The 24,677-nt window shown below is 43.5% G+C and overlaps 1 pseudogene across 1 annotated transcript; it reads right to left on the reverse strand.

Moving 5' to 3' along the window:
• Window positions 1-378: 378 nt before the first annotated feature.
• LOC143557033 (inorganic phosphate transporter 1-4 pseudogene) lies at window positions 379-23,600 on the reverse strand (annotated as a pseudogene). The gene is made up of 2 exons (XR_013139496.1): window positions 23,484-23,600; window positions 379-1,973 (listed from the first exon to the last, which is right to left on the reverse strand). The product of XR_013139496.1 is annotated as an inorganic phosphate transporter 1-4 pseudogene (transcript).
• Window positions 23,601-24,677: the final 1,077 nt, after the last annotated feature.

A 24,677-nucleotide genomic window follows, 5' to 3' on the forward strand; every position in this document is an offset into this window, starting at 1 on the left:
ATTGATTGTATTTTACTTAATGTTTAAATATTATAATTTTTATAAATTTTCTGTGTAATACACAGATCTCAAACTAATTATAAATAAATTCTACCTGATAATAGATTTTTAATTAAAACCAAAGTTATAATAAGCAAACCAAAAGAAACATATACCGACTCTTGGCTTGTTTGTTACAAGGAAAAATAGTACGACAGCTTGTTTATCCTAAATAACGTATTTCCGACACAAAATCCACCGTTGTTATGTTGCGGTCTAGGGTTCGTGTACTCGGTCACAGTCTCGTTATCGACCTCTTAGCGTTATAATAACACTTAACTACTAAAAAACGCACTATACTGACTACCGAGAGATATATATGAAATTCTCCCTTTTATTTTAAACCGTCACTGTTCTATTTTCAACTACTTCCTCATCCTCGTCTTCATTTTCCCTCGAGGTTTCCTCCAATGACTTACCATTTGACTCGGGCACCAAAAACGTAAACAACATCCCGAGACAATTCACGACCCCGAGCACAATAAGCGAGTTCTTGACCCCAATCCCAGGCGGGTAACCTTTATCCGTCTTACTTTTGTCTTGGCTTTGCGCGGCATACAAGAACCCGAACGCGCCAATTATTGCCCCCGCCTTACCCGAGGCAGCCGAAATCCCGTGGCACGTTGACCGAAGCCTCGCGGGAAATATCTCGGCTGGGACCACAAATGTGGTCGCGTTGGGCCCGAAATTTGCGAAAAAGAACGTTAACGCGTACATTACAACAAACCCGATTCGGTTCTCCTTTTGTGTCCAATGACGGTAAGGTATCGCGAGTGCAAACATGAAAACCGTCATAAAAAAAAAACCCATTAGCTGGATCGTGAACCGCCCGATTCTATCGATGAAGAACACGGTGAACCAATACCCGGGACCGTGCTACAAAGCGCGATTAGCGTTTGAGCTCTCGAGATTTTAAAAACCTCTTGGATCGCGTTCATTGTCTTTGCGGCTGGGATCCACCCGATCGCGCTAAATATGTCCTTTTGGAACAAGTTTTGGCTATAGAACGCGATATCGAGCAAAAACCACGTGCTAGTCGTCCCGAGCAAGTGTAGCCCGTGTCGTTTCAAAAACTGTTTCGAAAAAAGCCCAAACGCGTTTTGTTGTTTTTCGACCACTTTTTCTTGTTCGGGCTCGAGCTCGACTTGTAAAACTTTCGACATGTCAGCCGCCGCTTGTTTTGCGTTTTTAGCCACTAAAGCCGTGTACCGAGCCGTTTCTGGCATCTTCATCCGCCAATAATAAGTCATTAAAGCCGGTATCGACCCGAACATTAAAATAATCCGCCACACATAATCCGCTTGCGGGACCGTGGATCCCAACGGGTCAACCTCATAAGCCGGAGCCGGATACTTCGCTTTAAACGCGGCGGACACAATACACGCCACCATCCCGCCCGTCAAAATCCCGAACCCTTGCATCGCAAACACTGCGGCAATAAACGCGCCTCGGGTTTTCTTATTCGCGTATTCCGACATGATCGTAGCGGAAAGCGGGTAATCTCCACCAATCCCAAACCCGAGCCAAAACCGAAAAAAACAAAGGGTCGCCATAACCGCGGTGGGCTCGTTACTAAACGAAAGCCCGGACGCGATCGAACAAATAACCATTAGCATAAGTGTCATTCCATAAACTCGTTTTCGGCCCATTTTGTCACCGAGCCACCCGAAAAAGAGTTGACCCGCCAGGGTGCCACAAAAGGCGACCCCATTGACCGTGGCCGACACGTTAGGAGGCAGCGACCCAGGTTTCTCATCACCGAAGTCGTGGTAGTAAATTCGGCCTAGCAATTTCGTGACCAACGAGATGCAGAAGAGATCGTAGGCATCGGTAAAGAACCCCATACCAGCGATTACGATCGCCGTAAAATGGTACCATTGAGTCTTGGCTACATCAAGTGCATTTAACACTGTCAAGTTATCATTTGCCATAACCTGCAGTGTGTTCAACAAAAATAAAATTAAGTGTGACATTCCAAATTTGCGTAAAAGAATCGAATGAACACGAACAAGGTCACGCTTTTATTCGTTCAAAGGAGCACAAACATTTAAATGAATGGATTTTCTGGTTCATGTTTGTTCGTTAAAAAAAGAGAATGCTTATATTTGTTTAAGTTTATTCGTTATCGTTGTAAATGAATATAAACAAACATAAATAACAACTATCAATGAGCATGAACGAACAATAAATGCGTAATGCAAGTTTAATTATTTAAAAAAAATAGGTCCTTTTGTGAAATAACTATCAATGAGCATGAACGAACAATAAATGCGTAATGCAAGTTTAATTATTTAAAAAAAAAATAGGTCCTTTTGTGAAATTATAGGCCTACCGAGTACAAAAAACATTTAACTATATATATATATAAATAAATAAACAAATAAACAATAATAATAATAATAATAATAATAATAATAATAATAATAAAACTGCATAGTTAAATGGGGTAAATGAACGTAAATAAACAAACATATAAAAAGGAGCACAAACGAAAGTTCATAGACGTAAATAAACGAACGAAACATGTGTTAATGTTCTTTTTGTAATTAAACGAACAAAAACTTTTATTCATATTCGTTCATTTACTTTTTTTGCCGAAGCATACATAAATTTATTTATTTAATATGTATCATTTGATGCTAAATCATAAATCATAAGATGTTGGACATAAGAAAGTTTCAAACTAGTACTACTATAAAGTCATAAAGTCATGTGATATTTAATGAAAGTGATGTTTTTTAAAACGGACTCGTGACACCTTAGTAACTAACCACTTGTACTATACGCAATAAATGTTTTACCTATTCCCTTTTATTGGAAAAAATTTATCATATTTTAGAAAATTAAACAATTTTTATCAAAATTTTGTCACATATGGCTTATAGGCTATAGGACTTTTGTCACATTCGTTAAAATACAATTAGCCAAGTGGTCACAAGTCATGGTGAATAGAGGGGTCACGTTACTACTAAAAAAACATCTCATTTTTCTACGAAAATTTTCTATAAATTTCATTTTTCTACGAAAATTTTCTATAAATTTCCTATGACATGTAACTCTAAAAAATTCCAAACGAATTTAAAAAAAATAAAAAATAAAAAACTAGCACTGCTTTTAATATAGCATCGCATTAGTAACAATACGATTTTTCTATGGAAAATTGTTACTAACTCTCCAACAAAATTCTAACAAAAATACATTTATCAATTATGTTTGTTTTTTTCGTTGGAAAAGTGTTGGAAAACATTATAAAGATAATTATTTGTGTTATCTATAGTATTTTAATTTTGTTCAAAAGTTGTAGCAAGTTTGAAAAATAAATAAATAAATAAAATAGGTTTTGTTGGAAAATTATAGAAACTTTGCGACATAGTTTTGTAGAAAAAGATGTTGGAAAAAAAGATTAAAAATGATTTTTCCGATATGTATTTTTCCATGCAGCTTTTTGTAGAAAATTAGTTAGAAAATAGGTTTTCCAATAAATTTTCAACAAAAATACCATAAGAAAATGACTCATCTTCTAGTAGTGATATCCTTACTTAAACCCGTTGATGGTCTAACACAAGCTAACTTTTACTTAATTTTATCAGTCAGCAGGGCAGTGATAAATCCTTTAGAGTAGTCTTGTAACATGTGATACGTATTCATGGGTAAGAAAAATACCATGAAGGATTTGACGTGTTTAAATAGGTAAATTTTAAAAACACTGATCCGTGACTTGTTAGTTAAGGATCCGTTTATAGTTTTAAGAGTGACAACCATAGGATGGATAGATAATAAACGACTTTTGGAGTCTTTAGAACCAAACACAACAAAATAAGGAAACACCCAAGAAATGAAACCGAACATATATGGTCTGATGGCCACACCTATTTGGCCCTTATCATAGAAAATGGTAATCGAATATGGGACATATTATGGTGTACACGTTCTTATTAAAGATATAACTGAAAGTGATAGATGGGTTTATAAGAATATTTAGGACTGTTATTTTACGGTTAAAAAAAATACACGCTTAATTGAACTAATTTGGGTTAAAGGGTATTTTGCATCAAAACAAACCGGATTGCAATGTACAAATTTGTAATAGTACGTAATTACCTATGTACATCTAACTTTATCGGTCTGATTGAGTGTTACACTAATATCTGATGCACATGTATATAGTAGTAGCACATCAACCTCTGAAGAAACACTACTCGACCCCGGGCAGATTACGGATAATCTGGGGGTTAAATAGATGTTTCCCACGAGGGGTTAGATCCGGCAAAGATGGTTCTTCTGATAACCTGCAAAACAGACACCGTGAGCTCGTCACTGAGAAGGGGGGGTACCTCCTTGTGACCACCCTCCGGCGTGAGAATCAGACTAGATTGCTCTTGAATATAAGTGTATATTAAGAGAATGACTAGAGCAGATATCAGGTATATGATATAAGATAAGATAAGATGATCCTACCATTCCAAGGTGTTGGAGTATTTATAGCCGAAGGTAGGTTTCCAAGAAGGTACAGCCGGCTAAATAGTGTTCCTGTTCTGCCAATTGTGGGCTACGCACATGCCATGCTGGTAGTTGGTGGGTAGGCAGCGGCTGATAGTGATCACGCTGGCTGTGTACTATTCCTGTTCCACCAACTGCAGGCTATGCACGTTCTCCGACAGGTTGGTGAGTAGGCAGCGGCTAATAGTGACATACAGTACAAGAGCGTGCTGCTTGTCATACTGTTGTCAGTGAGCTGTCGTATCTTTGGTCAGATCTTTTGTCCATACCTCGTCAGGTACAGTACAAAAGATCCTACAGTATCGTACGGACTGGCTCATTTGGGCGGGAGTTCTCCCGGCTTTGTGCGGGAGAGTTCCCGGCTTTGCTCATTCCTTCTTCAGGTGACTACTGAATTATTATGAGAGTTAAGTGCCTTGTGCGTGTAGCTTTGCTGCGCAGGTAGCCTTCCCTGATGGCTTGTATCCGCAGCTGCGGGAACAGGCAGAGTACACCATTGGGAGGCTTTTCCTGCGGGAACAGCTTGCGTACTGCGCGTAAGGACGTCACGTCTCTGAGCATGGTGGGTCCAGTTGGTCTCTGCGCAGACGTCCCTTTAAGTTAAGTCTTGCGGGTTCAACCGCGCAGACGTCCGTTAAGGAGTCTTGCGGGTTCAACTGCGCTAACGTCCCTTTTCAAGGTGAGTCTTGCGGGTCCAACTGGGCTCTGCTGGGACCTACCTCTTCAAGTCCCCCCAGTCCAATGTTCTTCTCATGAATTGTTAATAAGTGAGGTGAACTTTTGGACTTAAGCAAGGGGTTTTGAAAAGGGTTTAGTTTTAAGGTTTTCCATGGGGAATCTTCCCGCTGAAGTCCTAATGTCACGTGCAGAAATTCCCGACTTTTCTGCTTGATCTTTGGGCGTGATGCGGGTAGGTCTGTAACCTCCTCGCAAGTCAGGAGCGTTGAGTTCCACTTGTGTAGATTCTCCATGAGGTTTTGGTAGTTTTGAACATAGTGATCAATTATGTTTAAACAACCAATTCCATCTTGGAGGTTCAAACAATCTAGTTCTCGACGTTCCCGATATGCGGGGATGTTATTCCCGTTTCCGCAAGCACTGCCCAGAAGATCCTTCTTGGTTTCAATTCCCTGCGGAGTGCTAGGTATGTGAAGGGTTTTGCCTTGACACTGTACCCGCACTCGTCTTATAGTTTACTTCCAAGGTATTCCTGGCTTCAATTCCCTGCGGTGCTAAGTATGTGAATGGTTTTGCCTTGACATTGTGCTCGCACCCGTCTTATGGTTACTTGGTTGCCGAGGTGTTCTTGGCTTCAATTCCCTTCAGGTGCTAAGTTATGTGAAGGGTTTTGCCTTAACACTGTACTCGCACCTGTCTTATAGTTTCTTGGTTGCCAAGGTAAGGGGTATTTTCCCGCTTAATTTTGAATCTTTTTGAAATTCGAAGAGTTGGTGAAAAGATAAGAACAGTCCAAACTGTTGAAACGTCATCCGACGGTTTCTTCTGACAGTGTCAGGACGTGCAGGAAGTTATGGCGAACGTGACGGTATATGGTCATTTCAGGCGCTTTTTCAGGCGCGTGGGCGCGATTTTTCGGGCGCGTGGCCACGAAATTAATGGCACGCGTCCTTTCAACAGCTGTTGACAGCTTGCACTTTGCCACGTGTCATAGTTTCATTGCACCTGCGATTTCTCTCTCTTCCGCATTAAATTCATCGCATTAATTGCGATGAGTATATAAAGGGGGAGAGGGTCCTTTGTAATCCACACTTTCACTTCTCTCTTCATCTTCTAAACGATTTCCGGCGAATACTCACTATTTCGTCGAGCATTCTTCTGAAATCGCTTTTCTGTTTATCCGAAACATGTCTTCTACCCGTGAGTTTGAGGCCACTGCCGAGGAGTCGGAGTTGTTTGTCGAGAACCCGACGTCGACGTCCAAAAATGACGACAAGAGCACTGCTGGCGAGTGCCACTGTGCTCTTCCGGCCGAACTTTTTCAGTACATCGTCCGGAAGTTCATGCTCGAGTCGTTCGAGCCTGAGTTTCCGGGGCCACACCAGACGGTGTACGATGCCCCCAAGGGCAAGATAGGGGTGTACGCTGCATTCTTCGTTTATGGGAATCTCAGGTTCCCATTGACGAAGTTTGTATACCGTGTCTTGGAGAGGCACGGGGTGCATTTGACGGAGGTACACCCGATGGCGATCGCCAAGATTCGCCACTTTGAGTGGGTGTGCCTCATTCTGGGCGTGGAGCCCCACGTAGATCGGTTGATGACCTTCTACTCCTGGAGGTGTATCCAGGGGTGGTACACCTTGGTCAATCGGATCAAAGGGTTGAAGATCTGCGCTACCGAGCGCAGTCTTCGGTCGTGGAAGCGGGAGTTTTTCTTTATCTCCGCTCGCGTCGTCCCCCTTGCGATGACGTTTAAGAATGGGAGAGCACTTCCCGCCCTTCACGCCCTCAACCACCAGGAAGCGGAGTGGTTCGCCAAGATCTCCCGGATCCAGACTCCGGTGTACCGCTTTGCGGAGTCTGGGATGGTGATGCTTGGGATGAGCCGGGTGTGGAAGGAGGCGTCCCAGATTCCCATCGTCCTCGAATACGGTTTGAACTCTGTCCCTTACGGTATGCTCTGTCTTCTTTGTTGATATAGGTTTTTCTTCTAACTGTTTCTTTTTTTTTTATTTCAGAGGGGAATGACTTGCAGTCGCTCCTGCATCCGCGGGAGGCTGATGGTCCCGCTCGGATGGGTACTCGTGCTCTTGATGAGAACGAGTTGCCCATCCTGGAGCAAAAGAGGGATCGGTTTGTGGAGGTCTACCCGCCAGGCCACCCCATTCTGAGCGCCATGCGGCCAGGTAAGGAGTTATTCAACCCTCGACCTCTCAATGCTGAAACCTCTGCTGGAATTCCTCTAATCTTGTCATCTTCCGATGAGGAATCCGCAGATGGTCCTTCGTTGGTACGGAAAAAGAAGGTTGCCGGCGGGAAGGGGAAGGCGAAGGTTGCCTCCACTGCCGATCCGGGGAACCGGTCAAATTCGGAGACCGAGAGCGAGGAGGCGGCGGGGAACCCAGGTGGTAATAAGACCACTGCTCCGGAGGCTGAGACGACTGTCACCTCCGAGCAGCCCAGGACGACGACGGTGAGCGGCATGAAGAGGCCGGCTCCATCGGGTTCGTCCCCGACTGTTCGCACCTTTAGGCTCAAGAAAACCCGTAGGTACAAACTTTCTTTACTTTTTAACTTCATATCTTTCCGCCTTTATACTTGTATCTTCTTTGTGCAGGCGTGGATGCTACCGCATTCCAGGGTGGAGCGGGGAGGAGCGCCTCCGGACCCATGATGGTAGGTTTGGTCAACCTACCTGAGGCGATGACCCAGGCGTCTGCGCCTGCTTCAGTTGGTTCAGTTGCTCACTGTGACATCTGCCCTGATCCGACCCGACCCAGGTACCCGTTTCTCTGACCCGATCTCTTTTTTTATGATTTAATATTTATTTATACTTATATTTTACTTTTAATAATAATATATATATTTTCCTTCCCGCCTCTCTCTCTCTTTCTTTCCGCCGTCCCATCCCTCTTCTCTCTTTCCGCCTTCTGTTCCCTCTTGTCGCTGTCCCGCCCTTAAGCCTTGTTTCCTCTTTCTTCTAACTCTTTGCTTGTCCTTTGGTTCTTCCCGCCTAAGGATGTCTGCAGCTCCACGCGCCAGACTCCTTACATAGGAAGCCTGCGTGAAGACATCTTGTTCCTGCGATGCGTGAAGAGAACTCTTCTCGCAGCGCGCTAAGAATGCATGTTCTTCCCGCAATGCGCTAAGAATGTATGTTCTTCCCGCGATGCGCTTAGAATTCTTGTTCTTCACGCAGCACGCTAAGGATTTGTGATTCTTCCCGCAGTACGCTAAGGATTGTTGTGCCAGCCTTCGCGCTCGCGCACTCAGCCTTCCCGCGCTTAACCCCTTTGAGTTTTTCTTCTGTTTAATCTAGCCGTTTGCTTTTGTGTTGTCTTATCTTTTGTGTTGTTGACCTAATCTGCTTTATGTCTGAATAGTTACTTTCGGCGCAGCATGCGCACCAACCCCATTGGTTGACAGATAAAGTGACTGACATTATCTTTTGAGATCTGCTTTTGCCATGCTTGACCAGTACCTTTATCTGACCTGCCCATGCCTTTTTACTGTTCGCTGTCAGCTTTATCTTGCCCCCTGCAGCTGCCATATCTTTTGATATCTTTTGTTATCTTTTGTTTTGTCTTGTTCTGTTTGTCTTGGAATCTTTTCCCTTTTTTTCTGGATTTATGTCTCCTAGGGTTTCTCTATAAATAATAACATTATTTTTCCTAACACTACACACACAAAACACTTAATCTCTCCTGTTCTCTTGCTCCTTGCTCTCTCTGCCGTCTTCCTCTCTGCCTCCGTCTTCCTCCCTGTTCTGTCCTGCTTTTCCGGTAATATATATATATTATATAATAATTTACTTATTAATTACGCTAACTTGTAATCAAGACTTAAAACCGATCGTTAAAACAATAATCTTATTTATAGGTTAACTTGTGCTTGTTTAAAGTTGGTTCTTGCTTTATCTTACACCGCATCGTTTATCAAGTGAGTTATCTCGTATCTAATCCCTTTTTATTTTAAATGCTTTGGGATGTTCATGTGTTCATACAAAACTTGAGTCTTAAACTGTTTATGAACTTTAGTCGCGCAGTATCCCATGTGTTGAGGACGTAGACTTGGCTGTTTATTTGTATGTGTGGATCATTAACCGTATTGACGGTCTATTCCGCAGTTTTCATGGTACCATTAGATGAACACGGGAGAACTATCGTTTATGATTTTCTCTTTTGTTACACTTGCACAGTTAGTCTTGTTTGTGAGCTCAATTGTGAGCACTGGCAGTCTTGTCTCTTAGAGTTGGTCCCGATCAGATTACACCCTTGTTGAAAACCAGACATACACATGTTGCGCGCAGATTTATTGTTATCTATGTATTGTACTAAACTTGATTTCTCACCAACACGCAAGTGTTTGACGTTTATTTTAACACATGTTCAGGTTTGCAGTAGCTGTTTTGGAGCTTGTGGACACGTAGGACGTTTTTACTTTTGGACCTAGAATTAAAATGTATCAAGACAAGTTAATGTTGTTTGAATGTTATAATTTATAATATATTGATTTATGTTTGATTTATGTTCTTTATTTTCCCCGCTGCGCGTGCGCGATAAAATGTGAATTAATAAATATTGACACCAATAGTGTCACGAGTAATGAAACAATATGTGGCGCCCCGATGTATAATCCGCCTTTGGTCGGGGTGTTACAGATTGGTATCAGAGCCACTCTTGTGCCGTTCGGGATGATGGGACACGCCTCATCGAGGACGATGAGTCCAAAAGGGGGTTGTCTGTAACACCGTTGGCAAACACAACATCGTCCCACTCTTAGGCTATCACACATCGGCCGTGGACAAGAGAGATCAATGGTTCATAAGTAATGTCTTGCCTCTTCAATCACCAACGCGTTTTGGGCAACCAAAAACAAATCCGTGAGCTCTTCGTGGGCAGAGCGGACAATATTGGTGGTGCGAGGGGCCGGATGTTACAGTTGGTATCAGAGCTCGTTGACTTTAGGATAGGTGGTTAGACGTAACGGCCTAGAATACCTAAGAGTCCCTTCTCGCGCATGAGAGAAATCTCATGTTTGCGCGCTTATTGTTAATTACTCGTTATTTATGAATATGCTCGCACTTGCGCAGTATATGATTTTATGTTTTATTCCGCGATATTTCGATTTTTGTGAATTTCGATTTTTATTGATTTTACTTACATATTCGTTTGTTGGGATTGAAAATCCGAAAAGTCATGGTGATACATGAATAGTTGATTTTCAATTTCCATTTACGATTATGTTCTGAGGTTGGAGACTTGAAAAGTCATGGTGATACATGAATTGTCAACCTCCAATACTCATTTTCTTGTATATTTTATATTGAAGATTGGAAAGTCATGGTGATACATGAATCGTCAATCTCCAATACTCGTTTACTCGTATATTTTAAATTGGGAATTCGGAAAGTCATGGTGATACATGAATTGTCGATTTTTGATTCGAATTTGTTACCTTTATTAAGTCTGCATTTTGGGTCATTTATTTTACTTTAACTTTTGATAGCATCTAACTCCGTGAAACCAAGCTTTATAAAGTTATACTTTGCGATAAAACCAAGATATTAACTAAAATTAAAACTTTTATAGAATGCCTCCGCTATCTCGCCGATTTCAGAGAAGAGAAGCCTCGCGCATGCGTAGACAGCAACGTTCCCAGGAAATGGCCGCCGCAATAGCCCAAGCTTTGAGCCAAAACAATACCAATACCTCGAGTTATAACATTAAGTCCTTTAACGCGGGTAACCCTCCAAAGTTCACAGGTCTTGAAGGAGCCACCGTGATGCTCCAGTGGCTCGAGAAGATAGAAAACACTTTCCTTCACACCCAATGCCCCTCAGAAAGACGAACCCTATATGCTTCCAGTGTCCTGGAATCCAGAGCGCTTACATGGTGGAATGGAGTAGCCCATGCGCGTGGCGCAGAAGCTGCTTCTAGCATGACATGGGAGGAATTCAAGGAAATTCTTACGCGAGAATTCTGCCCTCCCAACGAAATTAAGCGCCTGGAGGAAGAATTCTGGAACTTGAAGCAATACAGCGGTGAAGCGCGCGAGTACGCGACGCGCTTCCACGAGCTAAGCTTACTGGTCCCTCACCTTGTTACCCCTTCACGCCGAGCAATCGAGAAATTCCTTGGGGGTCTCCCCATGGAAATTCAAGATTCTGTATGGGCCAGAAACCCAGTTACCCTCTCTGACGCCATTGAGTTGGCCGCTGTGCTCAGCGACAACCATGTCAGAGCAGGAACCCTGTTCCTGCGGGGATCTGAGAAGACCAAACCCACCAAAACTGCCCCTGAACCCGCAGAAACCAAACCTGAACCCTCAAACCGTAACAACCTCAAGCGCAGGCGCAAGGCCTATGCGCTTACCAACCCGCCCATTGTCCAGCAACCCGCATACCAACCCCCAGTTTACGCGCCTAACCCTCTGTCAGCTTACCCAACTCCCCCTGTAGTTCACAACTATGCCCTAACCAATCCAGCACTCCCTGCCCCGCCTCCTAAGAAACCTTACACAGGAAACCATCCCTTTTGCCCAACCTGTAGATTTCACCACCCAACCCAAACCCCGTGTCGACTTTGTAACCGATGTGGCCGTACTGGTCACACTGCTGAAAACTGTAGAGTCCTTCCCGCCAATCCAATTTCGCCAACACCACCAGTCTACCCGCAGAACCCACAATCAATCTACCAAAACCCACGACCCAGATCGTGCTTTAACTGCGGTGATCCCAGTCATTTCCGGAACGCGTGCCCGAGACTGCAAGTGCAAATCACACAAGCGAATCCGGTGAACCAGATTTCGAACCAAGTGACGCGTGGACGAGCTTTTAACATAACCGCGCACCAAGCGCAAGCGAATAATGACGTAGTTAATGGTACATTTTTGCTTAACGGATTTTATGCTTCTGTACTTTTTGATACTGGCGCCGATCGAAGCTTTATCTCTCGCGCCTTCGAGCAGAAGCTTGCGCGACCGCGCAACGATTTAAAAGAAGATTTTTCAGTTGAATTGGCTAATGGTGAAATTATTTTAATTAACTCAGTGATTAAGGATTGTACGCTTAACCTTAACGAAAACGATTTTCTGATCGACCTCATCCCTATGCCTCTTGGAAGCTTTGATGTTATTATTGGTATGGACTGGCTCTCGCATAATCGCGCCGAAGTTATTTGCGCCAAGAAATTGATTCGCATACCTCGAGAAAATGGTGATCTTTACATTTACGGCGAAAAACCCTCCAGTGGTCTTAAACTTATGTCTTGCGCCGAAGCCCAAAGACTCATGCGGAAGAAGTGTATTGCATTTCTAGCCCATGTGGTCAAACCTGCTGAAGAGAAGAAGCTTCGCGATATCCCTGTTGTGCGTGATTTTCCTGAAGTTTTTCCTGATGATCTTCCTGGTATCCCTCCCGCTCGTGAAGTCGAGTTCCGTATTGATCTTGTCCCTGGTGCTTCCCCCGTAGCTAAATCTCCTTATCGTCTTGCACCCGCTGAGATGCAAGAATTGGCAAGCCAACTTCAAGAGTTGACTGCTAAAGGATTCATTCGCCCTAGCTCTTCGCCCTGGGGTGCTCCGGTGTTGTTCGTTAAAAAGAAAGATGGATCGTTTCGCATGTGTATTGATTACCGCGAGTTAAACAAACTCACCATTAAAAACCGGTATCCCTTACCGCGTATTGACGACCTCTTTGATCAACTCCAAGGTGCCTCTTGTTTCTCGAAGATTGATCTCCGCTCTGGCTATCATCAGTTGCGCATCCGCGATGAAGATGTTCCGAAGACTGCTTTTCGAACTCGTTATGGCCATTTTGAATTCTTGGTCATGTCCTTCGGTCTAACCAACGCACCCGCCGTTTTCATGGATCTTATGAATCGGGTGTGTAGGCCTTTCTTGGATAAATTCGTGATCGTGTTTATCGATGATGTTCTGGTGTATTCTAAGACCAAGGCCGAGCATGAGCAACATCTCCGATTGGTATTGCAAAAGCTTAGAGCCGAGCAACTCTATGCTAAGCTTTCCAAGTGTGAATTTTGGTCTGATGAAGTACAGTTTCTTGGTCATGTTGTAAACAAGATGGGTATTCATGTCGACCCATCCAAGATTGAAGCAATCAAGAACTGGATTACGCCATCCTCTCCTTCTGAGATCCGTTCCTTTCTAGGCTTAGCTGGTTATTACCGGCGCTTTATTTCGAACTTTTCAAAGATCGCTTTGCCTTTAACAGCTCTTACGCACAAAGGTAAACCGTATATTTGGGGCTCGAAGCAAGAAGAAGCCTTTCTGACGCTCAAGCGTTTGTTGTGTGAAGCTCCTGTTCTTGCACTACCTGAGGGTAATGATGATTTTGTCGTGTACTGCGATGCCTCCAACCAAGGTCTCGGTTGTGTTCTTATGCAACGAGGCAAGGTTATCGCTTACGCATCGAGGCAACTCAAGGTTCACGAGAAGAATTATACAACTCACGACCTCGAACTTGGTGCAGTTGTTTTTGCCTTGAAGATCTGGAGACACTACCTTTATGGTACTAAGTGTATCCTCTACACTGACCATAAAAGCCTTCAGCATATCTTTGATCAAAAGGAACTTAACATGAGACAACGCCGATGGAGCGAACTCATCAGCGATTACGATTGTGAGATCCGGTATCATCCTGGTAAGGCTAATGTGGTAGCCGATGCGCTCAGCCGAAAACCCTGCCAACTTAACTGTATCTTGCCGCGCACCCAGCTTCACTTCGCGCCGATTCAAAGCAACCTTGAATCGCGTATTCGTGACGCGCAGCGCGCATCCATCAGTAATGGTAACCTTCGCGCCGAGTTAGCGTGTGGCGCGGAAGCGCACTTTGTCCCTAATCTGAGTGGAATTCTCTGCTATCTTAATCGCATCTGGATTCCCTTTGATGAGAATCTTCGCGCAGATATCCTGAGTGAAGCACACAAATCTCGATATTCTATTCATCCTGGCGCTGATAAGATGTACAAGGATTTGCGCATTACTTATTGGTGGCCCGGTATGAAGAAGGATATTGCTGTGTTCGTAGCTAAATGTCTGACTTGTTCTAAAGTAAAAGCTGAACACCAACGCCCATCTGGTTTGCTCGAACAACCAGAAATTCCTACGTGGAAATGGGAATGTGTAGCGATGGACTTTATTACCAAGTTACCTTTGACAGCAAGCAAGCATGATAGCATTTGGGTAATAGTGGATCGATTGACTAAGTCTGCTCACTTCCTGCCCATTCGTGAAAACTACCGTGTTGAGCAGCTCGCGCAGCTTTATGTCAAGGATATTGTCTGCCGCCATGGTACTCCTTTGAGCATCATATCCGATCGCGATGGCCGTTTTATATCTCGCTTTTGGAAATCTCTCCAATCTGCGCTAGGAACTCGCTTGGACATGAGTACGGCATATCATCCTCAGACTGACGGTCAGTCTGAGCGAACTATTCAAACCCTTGAGGATATGCTCCGATCTTGTGTTCTTGATTTTGGAGGTAATTGGGATTCGCACCTGCCTTTGATCGAGTTCTCTTATAATAACAGCTATCATTCCAGTATTGGTATGGCCCCATTTGAAGCACTTTACGGTCGTAAGTGCCGCTCCCCGATCTGTTGGAGCGAAGTGGGTGAAACTCAAATCACAGGACCCGAACTTGTTCAAGAGACAACCGATAGAATCGCCAAGATCCGTGATCATCTGCTGACTGCCAGAAGCCGACAGAAGAGTTACGCAGATCGTAGGCGAAAGCCTCTCGAATTTCAAGTTGGTGATCTTGTTCTCCTCAAAGTGTCGCCTTGGAAAGGTGTTGTCCGCTTTGGGAAGAAGGGTAAGCTTGCTCCTCGTTATGTTGGTCCATTCAAGATTCTCGCGCGTGTGGGAAAAGTTGCCTACAGACTTGACCTGCCGCCCGCGCTCAGTAATGTGCATCCAACGTTCCATGTATCCAATCTCAAGAAGTGTTTAGCTGACGAGAACCTTCACATTCCACTTGATGAAGTTCAAATTGATGAATCTATGCATTTCGTTGAGAAGCCTGTTGAGATTATGGATCGCGAGGTTAAGCAAACCAAGCGCAGTCGTATCCCTATCGTGAAAGTTCGTTGGGAGTCCAAGCGCGGAGCCGAGTTTACATGGGAAAGGGAAGATCAAATGAAGATCAAGTACCCGCACCTGTTCTCTGCGCAACCTACTTCGAGATAAATTTCGGGACGAAATTTCTTAAAGTAGGGGAGACTGTGACATCTGCCCTGATCCGACCCGACCCAGGTACCCGTTTCTCTGACCCGATCTCTTTTTTTATGATTTAATATTTATTTATACTTATATTTTACTTTTAATAATAATATATATATTTTCCTTCCCGCCTCTCTCTCTCTTTCTTTCCGCCGTCCCATCCCTCTTCTCTCTTTCCGCCTTCTGTTCCCTCTTGTCGCTGTCCCGCCCTTAAGCCTTGTTTCCTCTTTCTTCTAACTCTTTGCTTGTCCTTTGGTTCTTCCCGCCTAAGGATGTCTGCAGCTCCACGCGCCAGACTCCTTACATAGGAAGCCTGCGTGAAGACATCTTGTTCCTGCGATGCGTGAAGAGAACTCTTCTCGCAGCGCGCTAAGAATGCATGTTCTTCCCGCAATGCGCTAAGAATGTATGTTCTTCCCGCGATGCGCTTAGAATTCTTGTTCTTCACGCAGCACGCTAAGGATTTGTGATTCTTCCCGCAGTACGCTAAGGATTGTTGTGCCAGCCTTCGCGCTCGCGCACTCAGCCTTCCCGCGCTTAACCCCTTTGAGTTTTTCTTCTGTTTAATCTAGCCGTTTGCTTTTGTGTTGTCTTATCTTTTGTGTTGTTGACCTAATCTGCTTTATGTCTGAATAGTTACTTTCGGCGCAGCATGCGCACCAACCCCATTGGTTGACAGATAAAGTGACTGACATTATCTTTTGAGATCTGCTTTTGCCATGCTTGACCAGTACCTTTATCTGACCTGCCCATGCCTTTTTACTGTTCGCTGTCAGCTTTATCTTGCCCCCTGCAGCTGCCATATCTTTTGATATCTTTTGTTATCTTTTGTTTTGTCTTGTTCTGTTTGTCTTGGAATCTTTTCCCTTTTTTTCTGGATTTATGTCTCCTAGGGTTTCTCTATAAATAATAACATTATTTTTCCTAACACTACACACACAAAACACTTAATCTCTCCTGTTCTCTTGCTCCTTGCTCTCTCTGCCGTCTTCCTCTCTGCCTCCGTCTTCCTCCCTGTTCTGTCCTGCTTTTCCGGTAATATATATATATTATATAATAATTTACTTATTAATTACGCTAACTTGTAATCAAGACTTAAAACCGATCGTTAAAACAATAATCTTATTTATAGGTTAACTTGTGCTTGTTTAAAGTTGGTTCTTGCTTTATCTTACACCGCATCGTTTATCAAGTGAGTTATCTCGTATCTAATCCCTTTTTATTTTAAATGCTTTGGGATGTTCATGTGTTCATACAAAACTTGAGTCTTAAACTGTTTATGAACTTTAGTCGCGCAGTATCCCATGTGTTGAGGACGTAGACTTGGCTGTTTATTTGTATGTGTGGATCATTAACCGTATTGACGGTCTATTCCGCAGTTTTCATGGTACCATTAGATGAACACGGGAGAACTATCGTTTATGATTTTCTCTTTTGTTACACTTGCACAGTTAGTCTTGTTTGTGAGCTCAATTGTGAGCACTGGCAGTCTTGTCTCTTAGAGTTGGTCCCGATCAGATTACACCCTTGTTGAAAACCAGACATACACATGTTGCGCGCAGATTTATTGTTATCTATGTATTGTACTAAACTTGATTTCTCACCAACACGCAAGTGTTTGACGTTTATTTTAACACATGTTCAGGTTTGCAGTAGCTGTTTTGGAGCTTGTGGACACGTAGGACGTTTTTACTTTTGGACCTAGAATTAAAATGTATCAAGACAAGTTAATGTTGTTTGAATGTTATAATTTATAATATATTGATTTATGTTTGATTTATGTTCTTTATTTTCCCCGCTGCGCGTGCGCGATAAAATGTGAATTAATAAATATTGACACCAATAGTGTCACGAGTAATGAAACAATATGTGGCGCCCCGATGTATAATCCGCCTTTGGTCGGGGTGTTACACTCACCCGGTTGAGCCAACTGTTCCAACTGTGATGACATCGCCGGCTGTCAGTGCCATATTTACTGATTCTTTCACTGAGCCGGCGGTGACTATTTCTGCGGGCTCTTCCGCAGCGGCGACCACGGTTGTGAGTTCACCTCCGGTGAGTTCACCTCCGTTGGTTTCTACCGCGGCGGCCTCCACCATGCCTCCTCCATCGTCGGCAACTACGGCCGATCCTTCAGGTATGTTTGGGGCTTCTCGCCAACCTCTGCCTCCTTCCCATCTGCCTGACCTTTTGGATGGATATCCGTTAGGTTCAGGTGATGGGTTTTGCGGCTACAGGCCTGTCGTCGACCCTACAGGTGCATAGGGTTATTTTGGCCTTTATTTTATATATATATTTTTTTTATCATCTTTTCCTAACTGCTTTTTGCTTTTGCAGTGTCGGATTCCAATGAAGTGTATGTTCCACGATGGAACATCCGCCGAGGAACAACCCTTCGCACGCCTGTGGAGTGCGTGGAGTGGGCTCGTCACGCAGCTCCCAGTGGTGCGTTGGGGGAAGCAATGGCTAGCTACCAGGAGGGTAGGCTAACCAATGAGCTTCGGATTCTCCTGGCCCGGATGCAGCCGCGCGTCGAGCTGCTTTGTCGTGAAAACGACAAGTTAAAAGCAGCTCGTATCCAAGAAGTAGCTCAGGCGCGGGCTGTCCGGGAGGAGAACAAGAGGCTTACCGCAGTGGCTGCGGAAAAGGAGAAGGCCTTCAAGGCCCTTGAAGTTGAAGTTCAGGCCCGTCTCGAGGCCCGTTCCAAGGCTGCCCAAGCTGTTAACGAACAGCTTCGGCTGGCTAAGGAAACTGCATGGAACGCAACTGAGAGGGCCACCAAGGCTGAAGCTGTTGCTGAGCCTCTACGCATTGAGAACGAGGAGCTTAAAGCCAAGCTAGAGAGGCTCCAGCAGGCTCATGATGCCTTGGCTATGGAAGACGCCAAGAAGCTCCAAGAGATCTTGGACCAGAGGGGCGTGCTTGACCACACTGAGCGGGAGCTAAAGGGCGTTGAAGAGGCTGCTGCAAAGGAAGTGTTGCTTGCCAACCTTAATAAAAGTGAAGCCGAACGCGCCTGTAACCAAGCTCAAGCCGCCCTCCAGGAGGCTCTGGTTGCCAAGGAATGGCTTATTCGAGAAGCGTTGTCTCAGGTATGCGTAATTTCATAATATATTTACGCTTTTCTTTGTAAATAGAAAAGGTTTTGATACTTGTATTTTTTCTTGTAGGTTGTGCATCGAGTCTTCACGGACACATCATACGACGATGCCATGAGCGCAGCCCTCAACGCTTCTCATGAGGATGGGGAAAAGGCCGGCTTCCTGCTTGGTCTAGGGTTCGTTGAGAAAGGCATCCCGCCTTCCAACTTCCCTTTATTTGATGTGGATACTGAAGCTTTATATGACCAAGCAGTGAACCAGTATGCCGCCTTCCCGCATCCGGTGAAGGAGAAGGTGAACGAAGTTGCTGCTGCTGATGATGGGCTAGCCATTCTAAAGACCTTCCTTGAACCGCCACAGCCAACTGATGGTGCGGGTACAAGTGGGTTTGGGGGGAGTGGTCCTGAAGCTTGAACCTTAAGATCCCTTCCCACTGTTAGGCTAGGTTTACATTGCATAGATTTTTATTCTTGTAGGCGGGTAGTTACCCGGCCATTCTTGTAATATTTGAATTATTATGAAATATAAATATTTTTTCACTGGATGACTTGCTCATGCATTCTTTAGTTTAAATTAGCAACTTTCCAAGTGTTTAGAATATGTTAACCTTTGAACGTGGTAGATAATAGGTTGAAGTTTTGTTTCCTCCTTCGTGATTGTGCGGGTAAGACCGTCACTTGCACTTAGTAGGATGGCTAAACTTTACCTATATCTGACCTTCGTGGAGGTTTTCCTCATCTTTTCGTTAGAAATTTTCTAAGGGTTTAGAATAAGTTAACCTTTGAACGTGATAGATAATAGGTTGAAGTTTTGCTTCATCTTTCGTGATTGTGAAGGTAAAACCGTCACTTGCACTTGGTAGGATGGCTAAACTTCACCTATATCTGACCTGCGTGGAGGTTTTCCTCATCCTTCCGTTAGGAATTTTCTAAGTATTTTGAATAGGTTAACCGTTCGACGCGTGGTTGTCAATAGGTTAGTGTTCAGTTTCCTCTATCATGATTGTGCGGGTAGGACCGTCACTTTCATTTAGTGGGATCAAACTTTACCTATGACTGACCTGCGTGAAGGTCTGCCGTTTTTTGTGTTTATGCGGGTTTTGCCGCCTTCCACAAGCAACGACTTCCCCACTTATGTATGCGGTGAAGACCGGCATATCAGTGTGGAAAGTTTATAAGTATAAATGTAAGATTATCAGCATCAATGTTCTAAGGAGAATCATTTCCATTAGAAGTGGCTCTGGGCCTTTTTTTTACAAGTTTGGAATTGATCTACATGCAAACTGTGTAATTGAGCTCCCTTCCATGTTGTTTGGATTGGAGTGCCATCGAGCCGATATGCACCTGGTTCGGGATCTCGTTGTTTACGCAGTATGTAGTCTCCAACATTGAAGCTGCAATTTTATTCGTGTTTTCCCCAACTGGGGTTCTACACGCATCAGCCTGCTCAGCGTTCGTTACGCCACGAGGTGCGCGAGCGTCCCATCTCTGACAAATGCTTCGACGATGTCCTTCACGTCTGTGCATTCTTCAGTGTTGTGGCCTTTTGTCCCGTGAAAGTCACAGTATTTGCTCCGATCAGCATTGTGACGATGTCGGATTATTGGAGCCTTTGGCCATGGGAGCTCCTCAGTGGCGAATATCTCGGTAACGCTTTTGGTGAGTGGTGTCCATCTGGAGTTCTGGTTCGACTGTACGTTATCCCTTCCGCCTAACCGATGTTGCAAGCCAGATGAGGTGTCAAAGTTTACCCTTGACTGCCAAATCCCTAGCTTCCGCTTTTTGTTTAGTCGGGCGGTAAGGACGTTGTCTTCTCTTGTTTTCTGGGTGTAGAGGTTTGTGCTCTGGGGGAGATCTCTACCCGGTTGCTTTTCCGTTTCCGCAAAGCGTTTAGCTGCTGTCATGATGGCATCCCATGTGGATGGCATGCCATCTTTACCCGTTAAGGTGCGGATGAGCTCTGGGTCATTCGCGCCCTGGATGAAAGCAGCGCGAACAAGATCTTCGCTAATATTACCCAGACTTAGCTTCTTTGAGTTGAAGCGAGTGATAAAGTCTGGCAAAGATTCATCTTCCTCTCGAATGCAATTGAGGATTGTCCATTGCTCTTCGGTATACTTTCTTTGTTGGCTGAAGTGTTGGCTAAACTTCTGCTGGAAGTCTGCCCAATCGTAAATGTGATGGACCGGTAGACGATAGAACCACGCTCTAGCTGCCCCAACAAGCGTCATTTGGAACATGTAACACCACGTAGGTTCCGTCCAACTACTGACGGTTGCCCCCGCAATAAACTTGTTCAAATATACCATCGTAAGTGCCGATGTTGGACACCTGTTTGGCACTTTTCGGGGCGATTGCTTCCGCAATGTCCCTTGCAAATTTGGACGTTCCCGCCTTTGCAGCAGTTGGTGTAAATGTTTTGGAGAAGTCACGTGGGTTTCCACCCGCGTTTTTTGGTTTGAAGGTTTCTCCAAAATGCCTTCTCGGTTGGGAGTCCGTTTCCTTACGCTTTCCTTTCGCCCTATGACGAGGGTTTGCGTCACTATCGGATTCCTCCGAATCATCGTCCGAGTACTCTACGAATTCATCAGCCTGTTGGAGTGAACGTAAGCGTTCATCCAACTCAGCTTGGAATTCTTTTTGACGTGCTTCCGCCCACGCTATAACTTCATCGAGTGTTTGGCGGGGGAGCCTCGTTCGCTGTCTCTCTAACTGGGTATCGGTGAATCCAGTGAGCGATTATTTACTGCACTTGCCCCAACTCGGGTAACTGGGGTAGTGTTCGTAAAATTTACTGCACTTGCCCCGGCTTGGGTAACCGGGGTAGTGTTCGTAAAAACTGTGTAGTCGCCGGTATTCCCCCAAGTAGCTGGGGTTGTGGTTACCGGGGTTTCTTTAACCATCTTTCCAGAAGTTTGAAAAAAAACTGAAAAAAGAATAAGTTCTAGCTTTTATGCACGGATGGCGCCAATGAAGAAACACTAATCGACCCCGGGCAGATTACGGATAATCTGGGGGTTAAATAGATGTTTCCCACGAGGGGTTAGATCCGGCAAAGATGGTTCTTCTGATAACCTGCAAAACAGACACCGTGAGCTCGTCACTGAGAAGGGGGGGTACCTCCTTGTGACCACCATCCGGTGTGAGAATCAGACTAGATTGCTCTTGAATATAAGTGTATATTAAGAGAATGACTAGAGCAGATATCAGGTATATGATATAAGATAAGATAAGATGATCCTACCATTCCAAGGTGTTGGAGTATTTATAGCCGAAGGTAGGTTTCCAAGAAGGTACAGCCGGCTAAATAGTGTTCCTGTTCTGCCAATTGTGGGCTACGCACATGCCATGCTGGTAGTTGGTGGGTAGGCAGCGGCTGATAGTGATCACGCCGGCTGTGTACTATTCCTGTTCCACCAACTGCAGGCTATGCACGTTCTCCGACAGGTTGGTGAGTAGGCAGCGGCTAATAGTGACATACAGTACAAGAGCGTGCTGCTTGTCATACTGTTGTCAGTGAGCTGTCGTATCTTTGGTCAGATCTTTTGTCCATACCTCGTCAGGTACAGTACAAAAGATCCTACAGTATCGTACGGACTGGCTCATTTGGGCGGGAGTTCTCCCGGCTTTGTGCGGGAGAGTTCCCGGCTTTGCTCATTCCTTCTTCAGGTGACTACTGAATTATTATGAGAGTTAAGTGCCTTGTGCGTGTAGCTTTGCTGCGCAGGTAGCCTTCCCTGATGGCTTGTATCCGCAGCTGCGGGAACAGGCAGAGTACATTGGGAGGCTTTTCCTGCGGGAACAGCTTGCGTACTGCGCGTAAGGACGTCACGTCTCTGAGCATGGTGGGTCATGCGGATCCAGTTGGTCTCTGCGCAGACGTCCTTTTAAGTTAAGTCTTGCGGGTTCAACCGCGCAGACGTCCGTTAAGGAGTCTTGCGGGTTCAACTGCGCAGACGTCCCTTTTCAAAGTGAGTCTTGCGGGTCCAACTGGGCTCTGCTGGGACCCACCTCTTCAACCTCACTACAACAAACTATCCAGGTTTCAAGTTTGATATAATGTTGTAATTAATGAACTTTTTTGATGTTTGATATAATGTTGTAATTAATGAACTTTTTTGATAATGTTGTGCATAATAGTTTGTAAAACTTGTTATTAAAGTGTGTCGTTAGACATTTTGATTTCTCTATACATGTTTTCCACTTTTAGCCACTTAATTAAGAGGCTATATCTAAATCAGTCAGAGATAAATTGCATTTAATTAACTTAAAAGACACCTCTTAATGATTTTTGAAGCCTCATAACAGGTAAATTCAAAGTCGTCAAATATAACTAGGTTAGAAATGCCCCCCCCCCCTTTTTTTTGTTCCCCTTACGTTGTTTACATAATCAAAAGAGAACACAACTATATATTTTAAGTCGGAAATCCAAATACCCCATGTCACCAAAATACTTTTAAGAACTTATTAAACAATATAGTCCTAAAATAATATTTTTTTCTAAATAGCTATTTTATTTTTTAAAAATCCGTAACCGACAATTATTAAAGAAAGGGTGTGATCGGTATAAATAAAATTAACTCATTAAATATACATATAATAGATTAATTTAAAAACTTTTATTTTTTAACCAGTGTAATTACAATAACAAAATGAAGTTAAGGGGGTGTTTGGGTTTTTACGTGAGAGGAAATTTTGATAAGTCACACATTATTACTTTTTCTTATAAATTATAAGGAGGTGAAAATAAGAAATCCCAAACAGCCCTAAATAATAATAACTTATTCTATTTGTAAACCTTAAAGTAATAATAGTTATTCTAGTGTTAATACAATTACGCTAACTAAAGTAAAAAACCGAAAGCATACATGATATTGGTATCAACTAAACAAAGCACAAGTAGTTAACAGTTTATGAATCTAACCTCAAATACACAACGAAAGCTGTGAACACAGAGCCTTGTAAGTTGTAACTTGTGCAACAAAAGTAGTACTTTAATTCAGCCAGATTATGGAGTAGAAGATGGAGGTGAGATATGGTGTGGTTGGTGGTGATATATGGGCCTATGGCCCTGTATTTAATAACTTCAAGTGGGCCCACTGTTTATTTTTCTCTCCCGCCTAATGTGAATAATTAACGGCTAGGATTGTTTGCTTGATGACGTGGCAGTGATCCGATGGGCTTTTTACAAGTCAACAACGACTTTTTTTTCTTCTTGCTTTTAGTGGAAAGGTGTAATACTTTTTGATTTCTTTTCTAGAGTTGATATTAAATTGTTGTTTGAAAATGTAGAATATATTGGGAATTTTGTAAGAGTGATCAAAAGCAATAAGTAATGTTTTTATAACCGGATCAGATAGTGAACTAGACGGGTAACTAGTTTATTGGTTTAATAGATTAAATTGATCTTACCGGTCGAACAATTTTCGTCTAATAAATAAAGTTGAAGCTGAAAATAATTTTTTTCAAAAGAAAATAACAATCTTTTTATAATAGAACCGGTTTAACCGGTCCGGTTTTCTGGTCATAACGTTTTGACCGGTTTGGACAGCCGGTTCTATAAGAACCGAGTGAGCTGCATATAACCGAACTGGTCAACAGACCGAATCCCAGTCGGACCGGTTCGACTGGCCGGTCCAGTCCAATCTCAACAACATTGATCATAAGGGGGTAAGAAAAATTGAACCGTTAATCGAAAGTAACTAGAAACAGTAAAGAATTAGATGGTCATGGTTAAGTAAATTTGATGAATTGTCCGTTTAGTTATGGCTATGGTTGCTAAATGACTTTAGCATAGCAGAATCTTGTATGTTTGTCATTTTTTTTTCAAATGTTTACCTCTATTTTCATATATTATGCCTTCATTTCTATCTTCAAGATTTGGGATTTATGTTGCAACTGATAACATTGCTTGAAGCACCATATCCAAGTTTGAACCCATCATATTTTAGCTTTGAAACTTTATAATTGAGCTTGAAAGACTGTAACAGCACCATTTTCAAATGTAACCATGTCCAAGCTTGAACCCGAGATATTTTAGCATTGAAACTTCATAATTAACCAAACCATTTTCAAGTGAAACAAAAGGAAAAAAAAATACACTAATAATTAACAAAAC

The sequence above is a fragment of the Bidens hawaiensis genome, unplaced genomic scaffold (genome assembly GCF_021521415.1).
Source record: "Bidens hawaiensis isolate Kalapana, Puna unplaced genomic scaffold, B.hawaiensis_p1.1 tig00018778_1, whole genome shotgun sequence".
Classification (NCBI taxonomy): Eukaryota; Viridiplantae; Streptophyta; class Magnoliopsida; order Asterales; family Asteraceae; genus Bidens; species Bidens hawaiensis.